General features: G+C 44.7%; 2 protein-coding genes and 1 pseudogene across 2 annotated transcripts in view; 1 reads left to right on the top strand and 2 right to left on the bottom strand.

Annotated features, from left to right (window-relative positions):
- LOC125263588 overlaps positions 1-6,803 on the bottom strand; it is a 378,279-nt gene that overhangs the window by 127,844 nt on the left and 243,632 nt on the right. The window lies entirely within an intron of this gene.
- LOC125263570 (SLAM family member 5-like) overlaps positions 1-6,803 on the bottom strand; it is a 148,288-nt gene that overhangs the window by 14,436 nt on the left and 127,049 nt on the right. The gene's annotated exons all lie outside the window — the stretch shown is intronic.
- Positions 4,573-4,747, top strand: LOC125263857 (annotated as a pseudogene).

The raw sequence follows: 6,803 nt of genomic DNA, 5'->3' as shown, positions 1-6,803 counted from the left end.
GATTGCCCCAAATCGTTCGCCAACAAAGTCAAAGCACACAAAATGGCGGTTGAGGAGAGAGTGCAACAAGATAACGAGGAGGCGGAGCCAAATTCAAATCTCCCGCCAAAACCTGTGGTTGGTGGAGAGAAAGCAGATGACAGAGGTAAGGAGAGGGCGGAGCCAAGGAGAGAAGGGGCGGAGCAAACTTCTTTTTTCCCACCAAACCAAACAACTGGAGCGGATGAAAATGAGGAGATGGAGCTCCACCAATCATTAATGGATGAAGAAACCGAGTCAGATGAACAGAAAAAGGATGGTGATAGTGAACAGGAAAAGGTAGTGGAGGAGGAACAAAAGATTGAGGTAAGTAATGATTTTCCAGGAGTTATGTTGAGAGGTAAAAAAAGGAATGCCCGATCCCCCATTGAGAAAAGTGAGAAAAGGGATCGGGTGGGGTGGCAGTCAGACTCCTCCTCATCAGAGGATCTGAACCGGCTTTTCCCACTCGATTCCCCAAACGAAGTATCCTTTTTGTCAATAGAACTCCAAACATCAACCCCTAGAGCTAGCTCAGGGGGAAACGGCTTCAATCCCCGGATTCCCCCAATGTGGAAGTAAGGGAAAAACTGGTTTCACAGGATAAAGATATTTTTTTAAATTGAAATTGTAGTTATTTATTATGTCTTCTAAAATGTCATACTTGTCCTTTTTAACTGTTCTTATCATGACACTCACACTCTCAACCATAAATGTAAGAAGTGTGAGGTCCACCATGCGAGCACAGAGCATTTTATCCTTTTTAAAATCTTTTGAGTCAGATTTGTTTTTACTGCAAGAGTGTGCTCTGCCCTTTTTAAACAGGTACACCAAGATGGAGGAGCTATGGTCTCCCGCTTCCTCCATATGGAGCGGATCAAACCAAAATAAAAATGATGGTGTTGCTATTTTAATTAAAAATCCAAATATCTTGGTGAAGGGCAGCACGGTGGTGAGGGAAGGGCGGGCCCTTTTAGCAAACCTGACTTTTTTAGGGAGAGATTTTAAGGTTCTTAATGTGTATGGTTTTACAGGAAAAAATGACAGGTATGAGCTTTTAGAAGACTTGCAGCCCCACATGTTAGGCAGGGCTCCCCTAGTAGTGGCTGGGGATTTTAACTGTGTTTTATCAAAAAAAGATAGGAAGAGGGTAGGAGAAGATTTTAAGGTTGATAAGACATCGGTTTTATTACAGAGTTTAATTAGAGATTTTAGGTTAGTTGACCGTTTTAAAAAAATGCATCAAAGAGAGGAGGGCTTCACCTGGTTCAGTGGTGATGGTACCAAAGCCTCTCGAATTGACTACCTATTTACAAGAGACTGCCCGCCAACTGATGCTATATTGACACCACTCTTTTTTTCAGATCACTTGATGGTTTCTTGCACCCTGTCACTGCCCATGGGTGTAACAGTAGGGGGAGGGCTGTGGAAGCTGAACTGTTCCCTTTTAGAGGATGAGGAGGTAGTCAGTGAGTATAGGGAGCAGTTCAGCCAATGGCAGACCCTCCAAGACTTTTACGATACACGAGCACAGTGGTGGGAGATGGTTAAAGATCGGACAAGACAGTTTTTTATGAAGGTAGGGAGAGACAAGAAGAATAGGGAAAAACGATGCATGATGGGGCTGCAAAAGAGACTACAAAAGTATTTTAATCTTTTAAACAATGGTTTTGATTTTAGCAATGAAATTCAAGAAGTTAAAAAAGAAATGTTGGCCTTAGCCAGTCTTCAGAGCAAAGGGGTCATTTTAAGAAGTAAAGAGAGAGAACTAGAAGAGGGTGAAAAATGTACAAGGTATTTTTTTAAAAAGATAATAACAAGGGGAGGGACTATAAATAGCTTAAAAGATGGAGGGAGGGAAGCGACAACAACAGAAGGGATTTTAAATGGGGTGGAAAGCTTTTACGAAGAGTTATACCGTTTTAAAGAAGTACACAATGATACCTTAAAAGAAGTTTTAGATTTTATAAACAAGAGAGTCAAAAGCCAAAATGAGCTTTTAGCCCAAGATTTTACTGTTTTAGAACTCCAAAAAGCAATCAAAGGTTTTAAGAGGGGGAGGTCCCCAGGAGCAGATGGACTCCCCCTGGAGTTTTATCTTACATTTTGGGACATTTTAGCTCAAGAACTTTTAAACATTTTTAAAGACTTTGAGACCATTGACGGACTCCCAGACAGTTTTAGAATAGGGATAGTTTCTTTGCTTCATAAAAAAGGTGACCGGACTGACTTGAAAAACTGGAGACCGATAACACTTTTAAACTTTGACTGTAAGCTTTTTAGCAAAATTTTAGCAACACGGATGTCGACTGTTTTAGAGGACGTGATTCACCCAGATCAAGCTTGTGCTGTGCCCGGAAGAAAAATAACAGACAGCCTAGTACTGATTAGAGACACCATCTGTTACGCGAGAGACAGAAATATTTGGCTAGTAGTCCTAAATTTAGACTTTGAAAAAGCATTTGACCGAGTCTCGCACCAGTACCTCTTTTTGGTACTGCAAAAAATGGGGTTTCCGGAGAGGTTTATAGCTTGGGTGGAACTGCTGTACAAAGGCCTAGTCAGCAAAATTCTAGTAAATGGGCATTTATCCAAGGCAGTAAATATCTGCAGTGGTGTTCGTCAGGGGTGTCCTTTATCTCCTCTTCTGTACGTGGCTTGCATTGAGCCACTGGCACAGATCTTGAGAAGGGACAAATGGATCAAAGGACTAAACGTTCCTGGGACGGGTGGACTGACGGCGACCTGTGTTTTATACATGGACGACGTAACTCTTTTAGCCACGGACGTTTTATCCATACGAAGAGCTTTGGACTTGACTGACTGGTACGGTCGGGCCTCGGGCGCTAAGCTTAACAGGAATAAGTCCGAGGCCCAGCTCTTCGGGCCGTGGGGAGACATAGACACAGGTGAACTCGACTTGACTTTTAAAGACAACGAGTTTAAAGTTTTAGGAGTAAAATTTGACAGCGAGGGTGGAGGACGGGGAAACTGGACTGACATGTTAGGGAAAGTTAGGCAAAGACTGGGGTTTTGGGGACTAAGACAGTTGACGTTTGAGGGCAAGGTTTTAATTTTTAAATCTGTGATTTTACCTCTAATTTTACTTGTCTGTTCTGTTTTTAGTCCCCCTCGGCGATTCCTTGCGGAGTTGGAGAGGGCGGTGTTTTATTTCCTGTGGGGGTCTAAGTGGGAGCGCCTGAAGAGGGAGATTGTGAAGAAAAGGCCGGAGAATGGTGGAAAAGGCCTCCCAGACCCCCACCTGTTTTTAGGCAGCCGCTTCACCGCCCTGCACATTAGTTATGCCATGACCCCATCCAAAGAAAACAAGACGGCTGCAATGGCGCGATTTTGGATGGGGTCTTACCTAAGAACATTGAAAATTTTACCAGTGGACTTGAAAACCCCAGTGTCTTTTAACTTGCCTAAAGAGTACAGTTTTATAAAAAAGTTTTTAAAGAAATACTTTTTAGAAAGTGAAGATGTCACCATTTTAACTAATCACAAGCATCTCGTCTCTCTTGTGCAGGACCGGGAACCGGTGAGTCCAGTTCCAGGCCTCACATTACGTGAGGCCAAACAAGTTTGGAGGAACGCTGCTCACCCCGCTCTCCAGAACAGGCACAAGGACTTATCGTGGATGGTGGCTCATGAGATCCTCCCGGTCAGGGCGGTTATGCACTCCAGAGGCATGGCCAAAAACCCCATCTGCCCTCGGTCCGGCTGCAATTCCCCGGAGACCGTCCACCACCTGCTCTGGGAGTGCGGCGCTGCGCGGGACCTGTGGGCCAAACCGGCCCCCTGTATTTCCCGTGCCTACCAGCGGGTGGGGCCCAGTTCGGGTACCAGCTCGCCATCCTTGGGGTGGGCCGGGGCTTGAAGGACTTGACGGCACAGGAATTCACCTCGCTCTGGGATGCCATCTGGGCCACCAGAAACCTGCTGGTAGGGAAGGGCGTTACGGTAACCCTCCATGCATGCGAGCTAAAGGTAACATCAATGCTGCAGGGGTACCGGACGACGATATTCGGACGGGGGGGCCGGGGTCGCACGGAGAGGGTCCCGGCCGCCAACAGCCCTGGCCGCCCGTAGATGCACCCTCACCAATCTGGCTACGGGAACAGCGGGCCAGCGGGCCGGAGGAGAGGGGATCTCCACTGAGCCCATGAAGTGGCATCTCACGTGCCTGTTCTGGAGAGTGAGGTGAAGAATAATTTGATAAGGACTCACCCTCGGTTTTGCACAACAGAGGAATTTTAATTGTTTTTTTATTGTGTTTTATCAATGGAATTGGTTTTATGGGCAGAAATATGATGCTTGTTTTTTGTATTTTACTTTTGAAATCGTTCACACCTTTTAAACACACAACAAACATGGACTTTTAAAAACATGTAAAACACAATGGTTTTAATCATTTGATTTTTAACAAAGATTGTATTCCTTTTATTTAACCATGTGTATTTATATTTAATTGCTTGTTTTAATGTGTGCTTGACAAGAAAAATGTGTGCACAAAAGTATAAATGCAAATGGAAAAAATGAAAAATGGTGACAATAAAATTTTTTAAAAGAAAAATCTGTTTTTATCAGTTTAATATCTGATACGTCCCCTATCTGGGGACTACATATTAAATGGATTTTTGGCTCATGGAGCCGGAACCGGGGCTTGCTCCGTCCACTCCACGCATCGACCTGGTATTGCAGTGTCTCCAGGAACGGTGTGCTTCCCCTTTTGGGGGACTGCATGTTGTTGTGGCTTAATAGCAGAGGGAATGTCACTGGAGCTTCACGAGGAGTCTCTACATACCTGCGGTGGGGCGGCTGGCAGGGCGGCACCGTCTCGTACCCTTATGAAACGGTCGCCGTTGTTCCAAAGCAGCGGTTCCCAAACCAGCACTGCACGTCTTGGATGTCACTCTCGTCTGATGCGCCCGTCTGAGGTCTTGGAGTCTTTACTAAGGAGCTGATGAGTTGAATCAGGTGTGTTTGATTAGGGAGACGTCTAATCAAACACGCCCGACTGATGGGAACCACTGGTCTAAAGGGCCGCAGCTCGTGTACAGGTGCTGGTCATATAATTAGAATGTCATCAAAAAGTTGATTTATTTCACTAATTCCTTTTAAAAAGTCAAACTTGTATATCATCATATTCATTCATTACACACAGACTGATATATTTCAAATTTTTATTTCTCTTAATTTTGATGATTATAACTGACAAACTAAGGAAAATCCCAAATTCACTATCTCAGAAAATTTGAATATTGTGAAAAGGTTCAATATTGAAGACACCTGGTGCCACACTCTAATCAGCTAATTAACTCAAAACACCCGCAAAGGCCTTTAAATGGTCTCTCAGTCTAGTTCTGTAGGCTACACAGTCATGGGGAAGACTGCTGACTTGACAGTTGTCCAAAAGACGACCACTTGACACCTTGCACAAGGAGGCCAAGACACAAAAGGTCGTTGCAAAAGAGGCTGGCTGTTCACAGAGCTCTGTGTCCAAGCACATTAATAGAGAGGCGAAGGGAAGGAAAAGATGTGGTAGAGGAAAAAAAAAAAAAAAAAAAGTGTACAAGCAATAGGGATAACCGCACCCCGGAGAGGATTGTGAAACAAAACCCATTCAAAAATGTGGCGGAGGTTCACAAAGAGTGGACTGCCGCTGGAGTCAGTGCTTCGAGAACCACTACGCACAGACGTATGCAAGACATGGGTTTCAGCTGTCGCATTCCTTGTGTCAAGCCACTCTTGACCAACAGACAGCGTCAGAAGCGTCTCGACAAAAAGGACTGGACTGCTGCTGCTGCTGCTGAGTGGTCCAAAGTTATGTTCTCTGATGAAAGTACATTTTGCATTTCCTTTGCAAATCAGGGTCCCAGAGTCTGGAGGAAGAGAGGAGAGGCACACAATCCACGTTGCTTGAGGTCCAGTGTAAAGTTTCCACAGTCAGTGATGGTTTGGGGTGCCATGTCATCTGCTGGTGTTGGTCCACTGTGTTTTCTGAGGTCCAAGGTCAACGCAGCCGTATGCCAGGAAGTTTTAGAGCACTTCATGCTTCCTGCTGCTGACCAACTTTATGGAGATTTCATTTTCCAACAGGACTTGGCACCTGCACACAGTGCCAAAGCTACCAGTACCTGGTTTAAGGACCATGCTATCCCTGTTCTTAACTGGCCAGCAAACTCGCCTGACCTTAACCCCATAGAAAATCTATGGGGTATTGTGAAGAGGAAGATGCGCGATACGCCAGACCCAACAATGCAGAAGAGCTGAAGGCCACTGTCAGAGCAACCTGGGCTCTCATAACACCTGAGCAGTGCCACAGACCGACGGACTCCATGCCACGCCGCACTGCTGCAGTAATTCAGGCAAAAGGAGCCCCAACTAAGTACTGAGTGCTGCACATGCTCATACTTTTCATGTTCATACTTTTCAGTTGGCCAAGGTTTCTAAAAATCCTTTCTTTGTATTGGTCTTAAGTAATATTCTACATTTTCTGAGATACTGCATTTGGGATTTTCCTTAGTTGTCAGTTATAATCATCAAAATTAAAAGAAATAAACATTTGAAATACATCAGTCTGTGTGTAATGAATGAATATAATATACAAGTTTGACTTTTTGAATGGAATTAGTGAAAGAAATCAACTTTTTGATGATATTCTAATTACATGACCAGCACCTGTAGGTGCTTGGCAGTTTGCCGGCTTGAAGGCATGGTCACGGAAATCGCAGTCAAGTAATGGCAGGGACACGCCCTTCCTTTGCTTGGGGTGGGGGAGG

This window comes from Megalobrama amblycephala, linkage group LG2 (assembly GCF_018812025.1).
Source record: "Megalobrama amblycephala isolate DHTTF-2021 linkage group LG2, ASM1881202v1, whole genome shotgun sequence".
Lineage (NCBI taxonomy): Eukaryota > Metazoa > Chordata > Actinopteri > Cypriniformes > Xenocyprididae > Megalobrama > Megalobrama amblycephala.
The sequence above is the reverse complement of the archived record's forward strand: the minus strand, read 5'-3'. Positions and strand labels throughout refer to the sequence as shown.